Here is an 18,593-nt window from a genome sequence, read left to right as displayed (position 1 = left end):
CCTGGAGTGATCTTTATGCCATTCGGACTGGTGTGAGGTGAAATCTCAGGGTTGTTTTGATTTGCATTTCCCTTATGACTATAGATGTTGAACATTTCTTTAGGTGTTTCTCAGCCATTCGGCATTCCTCAGCTGTGAATTCTTTGTTTAGCTCTGAACCCCATTTTTTAATAGGGTTATTTGTCTCCCTGCGGTCTAACTTTTTGAGTTCTTTGTATATTTTGGATATAAGCCCTCTATCTGTTGTAGGATTGGTAAAGATCTTTTCCCAATCTGTTGGTTGTCGTTTTGTCCTAACAACAGTGTCCTTTGCCTTACAGAAGCTTTGCAGTTTTATGATATCCCATTTGTCGATTCTTGATATTAGAGCATAAACCATTGGTGTTTTTCTCAGGAAATATTCTCCAGTGCCCATGTGTTCGAGATTCTTTCCCACTTTTTCTTCTATTAGTTTGCGTGTTTCTGGTTTGATGTGGAGGTCCTTGATCCACTTGGACTTAAGCTTTGTACAGGGTGATAAGAATGGGTCAATTTGCATTCTTCTACATGCTGACCTCCAGTTGAACCAGCACCATTTGCTGAAAATGCTATCTTTTTTCCATTGAATGGTTTTGGCTCCTTTCTCAAAAATCAAGTGACTATATGTGTGTGGGTTCATTTCTGGGTCTTCAATTCTATTCCACTGGTCTATCTGCCTGTGTCTCATAATCTCCTTATAACCATGCTGTCGCTGGAGTTTTTGATCTAAGCCATTCTGACCGGTATGAGGTGAAATCTCAGGGTTGTTTTGATTTGCATTTTCCTGATGACTAAGGATGTTGAACATTTCTTTAGGTGCTTTTTGGCCATTCGATAATCCTCAGCTGAGAATTTTGTTGAGTTCTATACCTCATTTTTTAAATAAGCTTGTATGATTCTCTTGAGTTCTTTGTATATATTAGCTATTAGTGCTCTTTCAGATGTAGAATTGGTAAAGATCATTTCCCAATCTGTTGGTTGCCATTTTGTCCTAATGACACTGTTTTCTGCCTTACAGAAGCTTTACAATTTTGTGAGACCCCATTTGTTGATTCTTGATCTTCGAGCATAAGCCATTGGTGTTTTGTTCAGGAAAATTTTCCCAGTGCCCACATAATCGAGGCTCTTCCCCACTTTTTCTTCTATTAGTTTGAGTGTATCTGGTTTGATGTGGAGGTCCTTGATCCACTTGGACTTGAGCTTTGTACAGGGTGATAAGAATGAATCAATTTGCATTCTTCTACATGCTGACCTCCAGTTGAAACAGCACCATATGTTGAAAAAGCTATCTTTTTTTCCACTGGATGGTTTTAGCTCCTTTGTCAGAGATCAAGTGACCATAGGTGTGTGGGTTTATTTATGGGTCTTCAATTCTATCCCATTGACCTACATGCCTGCCTCTGTACCAAAACCATACAGTTTTTATCACTATTTTACTGTAATACAGCTTGAGGTCAGGGATGGTGATTCCCCCAGAAGTTCTTTTATTGTTGAGGATACTTTTCGCTATCCTGAGTTTTTTTATTATTCCAGATGAATTTGCAAATTGTTCTTTCTAACTCTAGGAAGAATTGAGTTGGAATTTTGATAGGGATTGCTTTAAATCTGTAGATTGCTTTTGGCAAAATGGCCATTTTTACTATATTAATCCTGCCCAATCCATGAACATGGGAGGTCTTTCCATCTTCTAAGATCTTCAATTTCTTTCTTCAGAGATTTGAAGTTCTTGTCATACAGATCTTTCATTTGCTTGGCTAGTGTCACACCAAGGTATTTTATGTTATTTGTGACTATTGTGAAAGGTATCATATCCATAATTTCTTTCTCATCCTGTTTATCCTTTGAGTAGAGGAAAGCTACTGATTTGTTTGAGTTAATTTTATATCCAACCACTTTGCTGAAGCTATTTATCAGGCTTAGTTGTTCTCTGGTGGAACTTTTGAGGTCACCTAAGTATACTATCATCTGCAAATAGTGATATTTTGACTTCTTCCTTCCCAACTTGTATCCCTTTGACCTCCTTTTGGAGTCTGATTGCTCTGACTAGGACTTTGAGTACTATATTGCAGAAGTAGAGAGAGATTGGGCAGCCTTGTCTATTCCCCGATTTTAGTGCGATTGCTTCAAGTTTCTCTCCATTTAATTTGATGTTAGCTACTGGTTTGCTGTATATTGCTTTTACGATATTTAGGTGTGGGTCTTGAATTTCTGATCTTTCCAAGACTTTTTAACATGAAGGTGTGCTAAATTTTGTCAAATGGTTTCTCAGTGTCTAATGAGATGATTATGTGGGTTTTTTTTCTTTGAGTTTGTTTATATAGTTGATGGATTTCCATATATTGAACCATCCCTGCATCCCTGGGATGAAACCTACTTGATCATGATGGCCGATTGTTCTGATATGTTCTTATTTTCAGTTTGCGAGAATTTTATTGAGTATTTTTCTGTGGGTATTCATGAGGGAAATTGGTCTGAAGATCTCTTCTTTGTTGGGTCTTTGTGTGGTTTGAGTATAAGCATAATTTTGGCTTTTTAGAAGGACTTGGGTAGTGTTCGTTCTGTTTCTATTTTGTGGAATAGTTTGGACAGTATTGGTATGAGGTCTTCTGTGAAGGTCTGATAGAACTTTCCACTAAACCCATCTGGTCCTGGGCATTTTTTGGTTGAGAGACTTCATAACTGCTGGTATTTCTTTAGGAGTTATGGGGTTGTTTAGATAGTTTGTCTGATCCTGCTTTAACTTTGGTATCTGATATTTGTCTAGAAAATTGTCCATTTCATCCAGATTTTTCCAGTTTTGTAGTAGGATCTGATGATTCTTTGAATTTCCTCAGATTCTGTGGTTATGCCTCCCTTTTCATTTCTGATTTTGTTAATTTGGATATACTCTCTGTGTCCTCTGGTTAGTCTGGCTAAGGGTTTATCTATCTTGTTGGTTTTCTCAAAGAACCAGTTCCTGGTTCTGTTGATTCTTTGTATGGTCCTTTGTGTTTCTACTTGGTTGATTTCAGCCCTGAGTTTGATTATTTCCTGCTGTCTACTCCTCCTGGGTGTATTTGCTTCTTTTTGTTCTAGAGCTTTTAGGTGTGCTGTCAAGCTGCTAGTGTGTGCTCTCCAGTTTCATTTTGGAGGCACTCAGAGCTATGAGTTTTCCTCTTAGCACTGCTTTCATTGTGTCCCATAAGTTTGAGTATGTTGTGCCTTCATTTTCATTAAATTCTAAAAAGTCTTTAATTTCTTTCTTTATTTCTTCCTTCACCAAATAATCAGAGTTGAGCATTGCTCAACTTCCACATATATGTGGGCTTTCTGTCATTATTATTGTTATTGAAGATCGGCCTTAGTCCGTGGTGATCTGATAGGATACATGGTGTTATTTCTATCTTCTTGTATCTGTTGAGGCCTGTTTTATAACCAATTATGTAGTTAATTTTGGTGCAGTGAGGTGCAGAGAAGAAAGTATATTCTTTTGTTTTAGGATGAAATGTTCTATAAATATCTGCTAAGTCTTTTTGGTTCATAATTTCTGTTAATTTCTCTATGTCTCTGTTTAATTTTTGTTTCCATGATCTGTCCATTGATGAGAGTGGTGTTTTCAAATCTCCTACTATTATTGTGTGAAGTGCAATGTATGCTTTGAGCTTTAGTAAGGTTTCTTTTGTGAATGTAGGTGCCCTTGTATTTGGAGCATAGATATTTAGGATTGAGAGCTTATCTTGGTGGATTTTTCCTTTGATGAATATGAAGTGTCCTTCCTTATCTTTTTTGATAACTTTTGGTTGCAAGTAGATTTTATTTGATATTAGAATGTCTACTCCAGCTCGTTTCTTTGGACAATTTGCTTGGAAAGTTGTTTTCCAGCCTTTCACTCTGAGGTAGTGTCTATCTTTGTTTCTGAGGTATGTTTCTTCTATGCAGCAAAATGCTGGTTCCTCTTTCTGTATCCAGTCTGTTAACCTATGTCCTTTTATTGGGGAATTGAGCCCATTGGTGCTATGAGATATTAAGGAATAGTGATTGTTGCTTCCTGTTATTTTTGTTGTTAGAGGTGGAATTATGTTTGTGTGTCTCTCTTCTTTTGGTGTCGTTGCAAGGAGATTACTTTCTTCCTTTTTCTAGGGTGTAGTTTCCCTCCTCGTGTTGGAGTTTTCCATCTATTATCCTTTGTAGGACTGTATTTGTAGAAAGATACTGTGTAAATTTGGTTTTGTCATGGAATATCTCGGTTTCTCCATCTATGTTAATTGAGAGTTTTGCTGGATATAGCAGCCTGGGTTGGCATTTGTGTTCTCTTAGGGTCTGTATGATAGCTGCTCAAAGTCTTCTGGCTTTCATAGACTCTGGTGAGATGTCTGGTGTAATTCTGATAGGCCTGCTTTTATTTGTTACTTGACCTTTTTCCCTTACTGCTTTTAATATTCTCTCTTTGTTTTGTGCATTTGTGTTTTCAATATTATGTGACAGGAGGAAATTCTTTTCTGGTCCAATCTATTTGGACTTCTGTAGCATTCTTTTATGTTTATGGGCATCTCTTCCTTTAGGTTAAGGAAGTTTTCTTCTATAATTTTGTTGAAGATATTTACTGGCCCTTTCATTTGGGAATCTTTGCTCTCTTCTATACCTATTATCCATAGGTTTGATCTTATAATTGTGTCCTGTATTTCCTGGATGTTTTGGGTTATTAGCTTTTTGCGTTTTTATATATATATATATATATATATATATATATATATATATATATGTGTGTGTATATGTGTGTGTGTGTGTGTGTGTGTGTGTGTGTGTGTGTGTCAATGATGTTTTCTATGGCATCTTCTGCCCCTAAGATTCTCTCTTCTATCTTTTGTGTTCTTTAGTGATGCTCGCATCAATGACTTGTGATTTCTTTCCTAGGTTTTCTGTCTCCAGAGTTGTGCCCCTTTGTGATTTCTTTATTGTTTCTATTTACATTTTTAGAACCTGGATAGTTTTGTTCAATTCCTTCATCTGTTTGGTTGTGTTTTCCTGTAATCCTTTAAGGTTATTTTTGTGTTTCCTCTTTAAGGGCTTCTACTTGCTTACCTGTGTTGTCCTGTATTTCTTTAAGGGAATTATTTATGTCCTTCTTAAAGTCCTCTATCATCATCATGAGATGTGATTTTTAAATCCAAATCTTGCTTTTCTGGTGTGTTTGGATATCCAGTATTTGCTTTGGCGGGAGAATTGGGCACTGATGATGCCAAGTACTCTTGGTTTCTGTTGCTTGGGTTCCTGTGCTTGCCTCTTGTCATCTGGTTGTCTCTGGTGTTAGCTGGTCTTGCTGTCTCTGACAGTAGCTTGACCCTCCTGTAAGCCTGTGTGTCAGCACTCCTGGAGACTGGCTTTCTCTCAGTGGGATCTGGGTACAGAGAGTTGTGGCACAGGGTCATCTCTGGGCATAGGCAGAAACCAAGAAGGGTCTTGTCCCAGACTACTCCTACGTTCATGTGTCCTGAGGGCTCCAGGAGGGTCCCTTGCAGCAGAAGTGGTGGTCTTACCTCTGCTCTCAGGTGTGTCAGCGCTCCTGGAGACTGACTTTCAGCTCTGGGGGCAGGCAGAGACTGGAAGGATCCTGTCCCTGACTGCTCCTAGGTGCCTGTGTCCAGAGGGCTCTAGGCCGGTTCCTCTTGGGTCAGGAATGTGAGCAGAAGTGGTGGTCTCCCCTGAGCTCTCAGGATTTTCCTGCACTTCTGAGAGTCCAGCTCTGTCCCTCACAGGATTTGGGTACAGAGCGCTACCTTTGTTTTTAACTATTTGTTTGCCACTCCATTAATGCCAAGGTGTACTAGTTAGGGAACTTTCTGTTGCCATTGACAGAGTTCCCACCCCCTCCCATCTTTTAGGCAAAACGATGTGTTAGCTAGTTAGAACTGAATAGTGCAGAGATAGAACCAAGCACAAGCATGGCTTCCTTTAGGACTCTGAATTATCACGATGCCATATCTTTCTTTGGATTTGCTCTAAATTCCTTTTAATTTAACCTATTCTAATGATGCGCTTGGAGCAAAACAGTGCAATGTCTCTCATTTCTGCAAATCTAAAGAGAATAAACATTTCTTCTTCTTCTTCTTCTTCTTCTTCTTCTTCTTCTTCTTCTTCTTCTTCTTCCTTCTCCTTCTCCTTCTCCTTCTTCTCCTTCTCCTTCTTCTCCTTCTCCTCTTTCTTCTTCCTGTGTTTTAAGTCTGTGAACTAATGAGTGTGGCCATGCTTGAGTAACAAGTAACAAGCTCTACTGGTGTAAGAATGATACCCTGGACACAAATAGTATGCAAAAGCAAAGTGTTTTATTCCACAGAAGTCCAGCATGCTGAAGTCTACCATTACCATAATGGAAGTGCCCCAATGAGTGCATTGTCCTGATTTAAAACACATTAGGGGAATTCCAGGGATGGGTAGGTGACTCCCATCTTAACCTTTTGGCTCCATCTCTAGAGATTTTCCAGAACCATTGTTGGGATGTGGGTGGTGGGAAATTGTTGCTGAGGAAGTATGGAAACTGCTGCTGACCCATTGGCCTTGCCTTAGGCCAGCAGGGCACGGCCTGGACTTGCCCGGATTTGCCCATTTCTTGGAAACAGAGATGTAGGCCTAGTCTCCTGAACTGCCAATTTGAAGCCTGTCATGGAGTTAGCCTGTCTCACCCATAGTTTTCAGAGCAGAGATGTCCAACTCAGATAAAGTGATAGCCACAGATGAACTGACAGATAAAAGCCACATATATGAATTTAAATTATTCTAACTGCCATTTTTTTTTTTTTAATAAAAAAAAGTACGGGGTCTTGGGTGTTTTTCTTTTCCTTTTTTTTTTTTTTTTTTTTTTTTTTTGGAGCTGGGACTGAACCCAGGGCCTTGCGCTTGCTGGGCAAGTGCTCTACCACTGAGCTAAATCCCCAACCCCCTTGGGTGTGTTTTCACACGTGTAATCACTACACAGCATTTGGGAGGCTGAGGCAGGAGGATTATGAATTCAAAGCCAATGAAGGCTACACAGCAAGATGTATGCGCGTTGGGAAGGGGGGAGATTTTTAACTAATTAAATACAATATTATTATTTTAACATGTAATCAACATTTCTGAGACATTTTACATTACTCACACTGAGACATCCCAAACCTATCATCTTAACTGAGCTTTCAAACCGCAGTCTGAGGATATGAGACATACTTTGAGAAACAGTGTCCTCGAGACACCTTTACCTCGGTGCTTCCACTCACCTTTGGAGTGATCAGAGGAGAAAGGCCTGATGACAGGTTTGAGCTGTCAGGAGTGAAGGCCAGATCCGCCCTGGTGAAGCCCAGGCTCTACAGAGCCTGCTGTTACTGCTACACTGCTGCCCTCTGCTGGTAATAATACACACACACCCATATAGGGCGTTCAGGATCCCTTGGTGTTTCTGGTATCCTTCTTACACAGGCTCTTGAAGTGACCTTCTCTTTGGAATTCTGATGCATCACAGAGCGTGGGAAATCTTCATAGGGTTATTGTGGATAACCCCATGCCCATCAGGGTTCCCTCCTGTGAGTTACATCAGTCCTTCAAACCCACGGTTCATGTCAATCAGCAGTAGCTGCAAGTTTCTGTTTTCTGCCTATTTTCTACTTCTTCTAAAGCATACAAATGGAGCAGAGTCTTTTACACCCTAAGCCTTACTTTCTTCAGTCGTTAAGTACTGGATGATAATCTCACCTCAGTGGCTTGTAAAGACACTGCTTTGTGTATTTGAAGGACCTTGTAATGTTATAAAGCAAATCTTAAAATTTGAACGATGACACATTATTTGCTGACATGTAAAATTTAAAGTTTGTGCTCTTTTTTTATAAGTCTGGTTCAAAATTCTTCCCCTTTGTAGTTGTATCCTGAACTGCTTGTGCACAAAAGGTCTGATGACTGGGATTTCCCCCAAAACAAAACAGGAGGACAGCTACAGATAGTGGCAAGATGAAGAAATATTGGTCACAGTTTAGTCACTGTTGAAACTGGGGGAGAGACGCAAGGGACCATTATGCTAGTTTGTCTCTTCGAAGTATGTTTTAAATTATCCCCAAACAGTAAAAAAGCAACAAAATGGCATATTCTTCACAGCACTCTGTGCATACTGTGCACACTGTGGCTGCTACATGCTGCTCTGTTAGCTACTCCTGGGTTAGAACTCCATCGGTTCAGGGCAGGTTATAATTGCCTTCTTAGAAGATAAACTCAAACTTAAAAGACAAAGAGGGCATGCTGGCTCACTCCTGTCACCCCAGCATTTGAAAGACAGGAGCAAGCAGAACACTGCAGATCTGAGGCCAGCCTGTTCTACACAGTGAGCTCCAGACCAGCTATGGTGACATAGTGAGTCTCCATCTAAAGACAGAAAACAACACAACAAAACAAAAACAAAAAACAAAAAGAAAAAAATCCAAAAAATCAAAAAAACACCACCAACAAAAACCCAACAAAACAAAGCAAAAAGATAAACTTAAAAAAACATTGTCAGGGCAGGAGAGATGGCTCAGAGGATAAGAGAACTTATTGCTCTTACACAGAACTCATGTTCAAATCCCAGCACCCACCATATGATGGCTTACAACCATTCATAACTCCAGTTGCAGGGAGTGTAACAGACACGGTGCACATAATTCACATGCAGGCAAAACATCCATAGCATAAAGTATGATGAATACAGCCTTAAAAAGTAAAATAAATAATTGGCTATGTGCACTTACAGGAAGTAATTAGGAACATATTCAGTCAGAGACATAGACATCGAGGGGACTGGGTGGAGTGGAACACTCGGTGAGGCACTTACTGAGCGAGCATGAGAAACTGACTTTGGATCCCACATAAAAGCCTGGGCACGGTGGCATGACCAGCAATCCTAAGCCCCATTTTCAATCATGACTCATAGTTTCAGAAGTTTTATATTAGAAAACCCACTTAATAGCCCCAAGAAGATGTGTTTCTACAGTAGCTACAGCTCTCATATTGCCTCCATTTAATCTAATTCCATCTCGTTACCTTCTAAACATGCTCCTCTGTTCCTCTTTAAACCCCATCATGTCAAGAACATAATAACTTTTCTCTTTTAGAAACCATCATCACCACCATCACCATCATCATCACCACCACCACCATCATCACCACCATCACCATCATCACCATCACCACCACCACCACCATCATCACCACCACCATCATCATTTGGATGAGCATTTGCATGCATGCATGTTTGAGCACCAAGTACATGGCATGTCCACAGACATCAGAATGTCATATCCTCTGGATCTGGAGTTACAGACCACTGTGGTCTGCCATGCTGGTGCTAGAAATGGAATCTTTTGGAGCAGCCAGTGCTCTTAATCACTGAGCCATCTCTCCAGCCCCCTAATAGTTTTTCTGATACTTCCATTTTTCCTACACTATCTCTAGTTCCACTAATCCTGTGCACAACAATAATTGTCCAGTCTCAATGGTCATTTACTTATTTGTGCGACCCTAATGGTTTGATCATTTAACTTCATTTTTCCTTGCAGTGTCTTGGTGGCTAGGAAGAGCCCCTTCCCTGGACCATCACATGAAGCATACTGAATGGGAGAAAATAACACTCACTTTCAAGGGATTTACCCTCAAGTGCCTTTTCCACTTGGAGAGGTTTAATTCTGTGAGGACAAAGACTGTGAAGAGCCAATTCTTCCTAAGCTGGCAGAAAATGGTGTGAGAGACACACTTCAGTTCTCCAGCTCCTCTTATCTCCGATTTGCTGAAGGGTAGTCAGATTGGCTCTTTTTCAGTGGATGGAGCCGACCAACAGTGTAATTGTGTTGCTTCAAATCTCACGGGGAAAAAAAAAATGGCCGTGCTTGGAATCTGAAACCCTGGCTATGAAGTTGGCGTTAATCACTTATCCGACTCGAGAGCTTCAAATTGAAGCTTAATCTTATAAAAGCAGATGTCTCTAACTTTATTACCTGGGCTGATGATGTTGGCGGCAGCAGCACTGTGCAGACCGTGGCTAGTGTCTGCAGAATTCCACCGGCTGCTCTGAGCCCCCCCCCCGCCCCCGTGTAAACACGCTCATCTTTAGAAGCCCTGAGGGCCCTGCACTTCACAGCCACCCCCTCATCCTTTGTAGAATGCTGGCTACAGGACACCTGCAGAGAGAGACTAGTCAAGTGACTTAGGATTCACTTGGTAAACACTTCAACCAACCTGTTTGACAAGTGCCCACGTATATGATAGCCCTGCAATAGTAGCTTGTTTTTAAGCCTTTGTTTTTCTGAGTCAGATACATCATTTGTAAGCTTTCTCTAATTCTTCTAATTCTCTTTGATGGAAGCATTCGTATCATCACCATCACTACCACCACCATCATTGTCATTGTCATCATCATCATATCATCATCATCAACATCATCAATAATACCATCATCATCATTACTGTTATTATTGTTCATCATCATCATCGTTGTCGTCGTCATCATCATCATTTAGAAGGGAATCATTTAGAGAGACAGACAGACTAATCCCAGACGCAAGCGTAGAGATTGCAGGAAGTATATTTCTAGCTGCTGGTCTGATTGGAATGGCCATAGAGCTTCTTGTCTACCATGCTGGAAATTCGTATGCCCGTGCGCCTTACTTCTGTTTTCCTCATGCCTCCGTGCCTCAGATGCCACATTCATCTTGGTGTTTCTTCTCCATCTAATGAAACCCGTACCACCCTTCAAAGGCCTTCAGCCCATTGTGCACTTCCTATTCACTCTCATTCATAAGCCAGTTGTTTAAAACCTAACTGGGTGGTGGAGGGGAGGGGGGAGGGGCTCACTGGCAAGATGTCTCTGAGTAAAGACTCTGTAGCCCATCCCGATGGCCTGAGTCCTATCCCCAGAACCCAATGGTATAAGGTGAGAGCTGACTTTCACCAGTGTGCCTTCTGATCTACACATGAACTACACACAGCACCTCCAATAAATAACTAAAGTTTTTCAAAAATAAAGCATGCAATAAAAAAATGAGGATTAAAAAATGAATGACGCAGGATATTAGGAGATAATGATTGTCGTGGGAAAAGAAGCTGCAGGGCAGGGAGAGTGAGAATGCAGGGCAGAGACAGGTGTGCTGATCAGAGTGGTCCAGACAGGCCTCCCTGAGAATAACGAGGATTTGGGGCGAGGCTTTAAGAAGGTGGCAGTGGGGAAAGGGGCTGTAAGATGTGGCTCAGTGGTTAAGGCACTGGCTGCTCTTTCCAGAGGATGGACATTAGATTTCCAGCACCTCATGGCAGCTCACAGTTCTGAGAAATCTATTGTCCTCTTGTGTGCAGAAACACCCGAGCAAGCAAAACACGCCTATACACATAAAACTTTAAATGAAAAAAAGTCTCCAGGGACTAAGCCACTACCCAAAGACTATACATGGACTAACCCTGGGCTCCAACTGCATAGGTAGCAATGAATATCCTAGTAAGATCACCAGTGGAAGGGGAAGCCCTTGGTCCTGCTAAGACTGAACCCCCAGTGAACGTGATTGTTGGGGGAAGGGTGGCAATGGGGTGAGGATGGGGAGGGGAACACCCATATAGAAGGGGAGGGGGAAGGGTTAGGGGGATGTTTGCCTGGAAACTGGGAAAGGTAAAAACTATTGTAATGTAAATAAGAAATACCCAATTTAATAAAGATGGAGGAAAAAATGCTGTTACTGAACTTTTAAGTGGGGATTAAAAAAAAAAAAACTTCTGAAAATTAACCAAAATAAATTAGGAAAATTTATACATATTAAAAAAAAAAGTCAAAAGGAGCGAAGAAGTCAGTCACTTGGGCAATGCTGGGTGGAGGAGGATAGAGGGGTAGTAGCGTGGTTGGATGAGAATCCCTGCCCAGCCTGGCACACTGTCTGATACTCTAGACTTCTCGCAGAGATGACTGTCTCCTCAACAAGACTCTGAAGTCAGGGGGACTTGTTGGTAACGTTCTTGCATCCTTGACTCTGAATAGGACTTGTTGGTAACGTTTTTGCATCCTTGACTCTGAATAGGACTTGTTGGTAACGTTTTTGCATCCTTGACTCTGAATAGGACTTGTTGGTAACGTTTTTGCATCCTTTTCTGTGTGACAACCTACAAGATGCTCGGCAAGTGCCTGGCAGTTGTTGGTTTCTTGATTACGGCGTATCAGTAGCCTGATGTCTTTGGTTCTAGAATTATTTTGAAGCCTTATGGTAATCCTGTCCGAACACCAGCACACACGGAGTTGCTTTTTGAAGCTACTTTCCCTTCAGCGGTCATAAAGTGAACACATGGTGGAGGAACACTGCCACCTCCTGGGAGGTTAGTGCCATAGCCTTTGGCTAAATTCCCACTTACATGCTTAGACTGTTAACATCGTACTTATTTGGTCAACCAACCACCACTGCTTAGATTATCATTTTGATACAAATTTTCTTTAAAAAATTAATTGAAAAAGAGAAATATCTCAGGAAAAAGGAAAACGCTTCAGACATGAAGTATAATAAAGCTATCAGATGCACAGAACAGTGGGCTAGGTAGCAATTAGTCTGAAAGTCCCTGGACCTGTTTGTTTGTTTGTTTGTTGTTTTGCTCAAATAGGTGAGAGATATTTAACCTTGGTAAACCTGTGCTACAGTTAGGGTAGCTCACGCACTCAACTGAGAGCTCCAGGGTGAGTGAGAGGCCCTGTATCAAAGCAGAAAATAGACAGTGATGAGAAAGATACCAGATATTAACCTCTGGCCTCCACATACATGTGCATATGCCGCCCCCCCAAGGGGATCCAGACAACTGTGTTGCTTAGCAACTAGAAATGTGTCTGGCAAGAGGAACCAGAACATAGACTTGTTGAAAGAGCTGGAGCAGATGCACTGGAGTCTGACCTTCGCTGACCCACAACCTTAGGTAAGCTTTAAAAGTTCACCAGGCTCCTTTTTCCTCTCTTATAAAACAAGGTTAAACCATACTTACCCAGCAGTTATTATTTTAAGAGCAGCATTTCATGTAATGCTTGTTATATGGTAGCCTTTCCATAAGTGGCAGAATTGCCCGTCAGAATTCTGGGTCACAAATGACTTCTGAGAGATCATTTCGAATTCACTTATGAACAAAGGGGATAATTTATTGGTGTGTAGGGGTTGCCAATAACTACAGAATCGGTGTGAAGATCTGAGAAGTAGGGCTGTCAAACTGGCAGAAGTTGAATGTCCTGCGAGATTTTCTACAGGAAGTTTGGATAAGCCATTGTTCTTGCCCCATCAAGCCCCTGCCCTAGGATTTCTGCTGCTGCTAGCATGAGGTCTAAGTTGGCCTGATTCCTTCAATGTTTTGTGCATATGAGTGTTGGGGTGTGTGTGTGTGTGTGTGTGTGTGTGTGTGTGTGCGCGCGCGCGCGCGCGCGCACAGTCATAAAGGCTAGAGAAATGTAGGGTATCAAGCATCCTCTTCCATTGTTCCCTACCTTTCCCCCACTGTGATAGGCTCTCTCGCTGACTCTGGAGCTAGGCTCAGAGCACCAAGTCGCATGGACGGTACTGTCCATGTGTGTCAGTAGTGCTGGGCATTTGGATGTGTGAGGGACCAGGCTAGCTCTTTTGACGTGGGTTTGGGGGATTTAAGCTCAGGTCTTCACGTCTGCGCAGGGAGTCACTCAGCCATCTCCCCAGCTCCTTTCTGTGCTACACTCCTTTGGGTTCTGGTAAGTACATCTGATTGGTAGAGCCTGCCTATCTGCTGGGAATACTGAGAACCAGTGATGGCCCGCAGGGCTATATAGTGGAGTTTGTAATGAATTCCACCAGTAGCTAAAGTGGTTCCAATAGAAAACTCTCAAATATGGGGCTGGGGCATGATTTCAGATCCCCAGCACACATGTAAAAGCCAGGTGTGGTGGCACACGTCTGCAACCCCAGTCAGTGCTGGGAGGTGTCCGAGAGTCTGCAAAGCAAAATGATGGCTTGTTGTAGACGGCACACAGAAAACGATGGAGTGGCAAGACCAGAACTCAGGTCTCCATCCTTCCAGCATCCTTACAACATTGCTTCTCACTGGGATCCCCTCTGGGCAATGGAGATGATAGCAGTGTTCCTGCCCAGAACACCGCCTTCACCCTCCCTGCCAAGACAACCACGTGCCTGTTTGGATACCAGGTGTAACTTTCTGAGGAGAGCCAGCCACCACCAACTTGATGAGGGAGGCCCATGCTCTTCTCCCTGTCACATCCCGGAAGCATCTCATTATGGAACTGCATGCCCACTAGGCTCTAAATGCCACAGGGGCACAGCGTGGTTCTCTTCTGCTTCTCTGATCAGTGCAGGAGTAACTAGAGAAATGAGCTTGCAAACAATAGGGGACATTCAAGCTGTTGTCAATGTTGTCAGCACTCCTCTTGCTATTGGAACTCAAACTCCAGACAACTGTAGGGCTGCCCACTTCATCAGGCAGGGCACTTCATCAGTCTGGCTTTATTTTTTTTAAAGATTTATTCATTTATTACATATAGGTACACTGTAGCTGTCTTCAGACACACCAGAAGAGGGCACCAGATCCCATTACACATGGTTGTGAGCTAACATGTGGTTGCTGGGATTTGAACTCAGGACCTCTGGAAGAGCAGTCAGTGCTCTTAACCACTGAGCCATCTCTCCAGCCCTCAATCCAGCTTTCTATGACCTCCTGTCTGGCTCCTTCTTTTCTTTATGTCTATGCCATTTACCTGATGTACACTTGACATTCACTCTGCTCCATTCCTCCCACCCGAAGCCCAGGACAAGCCCTTCACTCACCCAGATTTTATTCCCTTGGCCAACCATCCTGAAGAAAATCCACTGATAAGCCATTACACAAGAAACAAACGATAAAGGATAAATACCCTCTGGCAAAGCGCTCAGCACATCTGCTCAACAGATGCTCCTTCTATCTGCCTCTTTTCCCGAAAGGAAAACTTGGAGCCAGCCACTGGACTTGAGAGAGAACATTTGGGAAGGAGCAATAGGAATGACTTTCTTAACGGGACGATTTCAAGATAGGAATTAAGGACAAGACTGGGTGGAGTAGAACTATTTTGGGCCAAGGGTCATGTAGGGAATTCCTCAAGTTCCACAATGTGGGCATCGCCTGTTCTGTCTTTGCCCACGGAAGCTTGTGTAACTGGCTTTCAAGGCCTTGTAGCTGGCTTGGGTGTTTCTGTTCTACATGGACGAGAACTGTGGGAGGGCCAGAAGCTTTTCCAGTGCTGGGAATGCTAAGCTCTTAAGTGCCCAGGGCCTAGAGGCTTGATGGCCAGACCCAGAGGCTTATAGTTCCTAAGAGCTAGGGGCCAGTATTTCTCCAGGCGTTATGCCAAACGCTTCTGCGTCTCTGAACTCAGAGACTTGGAGTCTTATTGTTTTGTTGTTGTTGTTGTTGTTGTTGTTGTTGTTGTAATTCTTTTTTTCAGAGCTGGGGACCGAACCCAGGGCCTTGTGCTTGCTAGGCAAGTGCTCTACCACTGAGCTAAATCCCCAATCCTGAGTCTTATTGTTTTATACTGTAGTCACTCACTGGTGCTCCAACACTCTCGGCTCACAGATCTCAGGTGATCCTTAGCTTTAGGCCGTTGTGCATGGTGGCAGCAGACAGCAGTACCCTACAGCAGGTAGCTGCTTCGTCTGTCAGTGCTTTCATACAGCCCTGAGGAGCTGGGACCCTCAGCCCTACAACAGCAAGTGTTACGGGTGCTGGATTCAGGGTTTTGTCATCCTCAATCATTAATAGCAGTGTGCCTGAGACTGAGCCCCTATGGCCTGGAAACCCTTCCAGCCACCATGGCCTACACTTTCTCTTCTCTTTCCACACAGCCTTTTATCTTTCTTCAGCCTTAAGTCTCTGTCCTCATCCCGTCTACTCCCGACACTCTTTGTCGCCTCGGCTCCTGTCATTAATGTTTCCATCCTGGCTGCTCTCTGAACTCGCCAGCTGCCTCCCATCACAGCTGGCACTGTAACCTCTCCCTGTCTCCACCGCTGCTTCTGTTATCCGTCTCGCTTTTCCTGTCACTCCCTCCCCTGCTTCACTAAGGATGAAGAGCAAAAGTGGGCAAGAACAGAACACTCCAGAGAGGTCCTCTGTTAGGCTGACATCGCAACATCAGAAAGGGAGTGATCATCCACGTTTGTAGCCAGATGGGTGTATAGCTAGAGGAGGTCTGCTCTGCTACTAGGAGAATCTCTGGCTCTGGCCTGCGTGGAAAAGGCTGGTGAAGGGGAAAAAATCACCACCATGTGCTATTGAAACAGTTGTGTGTGTGACGGTGCCTGGAGGAGCCAGGGTTGTGTTTCACCAGGAGTCAGCAACAGTGCTGCTCTATGGCTGGCTCCCTCGGGACACCTGTGGAGTGTTCAAAACTGCTAACACTGATACATGAGTAACCTGACAGGCGAGATTAAAATAATCCCAATCTCCAACACTTTACCTTACTAAAAGAAAAAAGTAGACATTAAAAAGGGTCATTAGCAGGATGCTGTAGCACACGTCTGTAACCTCCACATGGGAGGCTGAGGAAGAAAGGTCACAAGCTAATGGCCTGCCGGGACGACATGTGAGTTTGAGGCCAGCCAACACCACAGAACAGAACCCTGATTCAAAAAAACCAAAACCCAAACAAGGCAGTGGGAAGCACCTACTGAAGGCTACATGGTAAGATGACTTATGAGCTTTAACGCTGTCCTGATGATGTGTGACTTCTGCCCAGGGCCATCCGTTCAGCAAAAACCAGTTTAAAAAACTGAACAAACAGCAGGTGGGACTTTCTCTGAGCCTAGCGGTGTGCCAAGGACACCATCTCTTTTCCCCGTCCTGCGTAAGCCCCGCTCCCCTTAGGTGCTATTTTATTCACTTATTCTTAGATCACATGATCCAAATATCAGCAAACTTTCTATTTTAGTGCAATCTCCCCTTTGTCTTTCTGTAGGTGTGGTACGAGCGTGGGTATGGGTGCCCACACACAGGTCAGAGGAGGATGCCGAGCGTCCTGTCCTATTACTGTCTGCCTTATTCCATTCAGACAAGATTTCTCCCTGAACCTGGAGTTAGGCTGGTCACCAGCAATCTCCAATGATTCTCCAGTCTCCACCACCCACTCAACCGTGCCTGGATTCTTCCTCATTAATTGACTAATTAATTCACTTTACAGCAAGATTGAAGCCCCGCCCCCTTCCTCCTCTCCTCCCAATCGCACCCTGACACCCCTCCCCCATTCTCCCATCCTCTCTTCCTCAGAAAAGGGGAGGCCCCTTATGGGAACTAACCTACTCTGGTACCTCAAGTTTCAGCAGAACCAAGTGCATCCTCTCCTACTGAGGCCAGACAAGGGATCCAAAGGCAGGCAGGCAACAGGGTCAGAGACAGCCCCCACTCTAATTGCTAGGGGAAGTCACATGAAGAACAAGTTGCGCATCTGCTACACGTGTGCCAGGGGACTAGGTCCCGCCTGTGCCTGCTTTTGGTTGGTGGTTCAATCTCTCTGAGCCCCCATCCTACCGATCTTTGTACTGGGTTTCGCTCTATCCCAGTCATATAAAATAGCTCACCTCATAATTAGTTTTCGAGATACAAAGGTCACCGCTTGAAGGAGAAGAGTAGGGTTGGTGAAAGTCAGCGGTTTGAGCCTGTTAAGTCGAAGGATGGCATCGAGAGACTAAGGATATAAGGTAAACCTCCAAATCAGCGATTTTAAAAGTCCATCGAAATCAGATAAAGCTACAGAGCTGTATGTTCACAGGACAGCCATCTGGAGACAAGAGATGCCAGGCGCAATCTTGATAAAGGCAGAGCCAAAAGAACACAGACGTTAAGGAGCTCTCCAAGGGTCACATCTGCCAGAAATACCGGTTTAGGCTTTTATATGGGAAGAAATTAATCCCTGGGTCATTATTCTGGGAAGCTGTCTTCTAACTGCTGTGTCTTTATGTAAACGGAATTTGCATAGTCCATGCTGCTTTGGTGGCGGAATGTCAGCAGCTGTGGGGGGTGAACACTGTCTTTGTAACGAGTAGTGGCAATGGGACTGGCACCACAAAGAGATATTTTAATAGCACCAAAGGAGAGGGTGAGAGTAAGAGGATCCACAGTGGGGAGGAAAATCAGCTGTAATTACCCTGACTGTTGGGAGAACGTAAGGGCTTCATCTATCCTTCACTGTACAACAAACTGTCCTGAAAAGCTTAGTGGTGAAAACAATGAAAATATTTATTTTGTTCATAAATATGACAATTGAAAGGACTTAGGTTAGAAAAACTGCCTGCAGGGAGAGGGGTTAGGGAGAAAGGAGGAGGAGAGAGGAGGAAGAATGAAAGAGGAGGGGCAAGAGGGGGAAAAGAGGAAAGGGGGAGAGAAGAGAGGAGAGAGGTGGACGAGAGACAGATGAGGGCAGAGAGGAGAAGGAGCAGGGGGAAGAAGAAGAGGAAAAGGAGTAAGAGAAGGAAGAGTAAAAAGGGAGAGAAAGGGCAGAGGAAAGGGGAAGGAGAGGAAAAGGAGAGAGAAAGGATGAAGGAAAGATGAAGGAAGAGAGGAGTAATAAAAAGGAGGAGGAG

Source organism: Rattus rattus, chromosome 7 (assembly GCF_011064425.1).
Source record: "Rattus rattus isolate New Zealand chromosome 7, Rrattus_CSIRO_v1, whole genome shotgun sequence".
Taxonomy (NCBI): domain Eukaryota; kingdom Metazoa; phylum Chordata; class Mammalia; order Rodentia; family Muridae; genus Rattus; species Rattus rattus.
Note: the sequence above shows the minus strand (reverse complement) of the source record.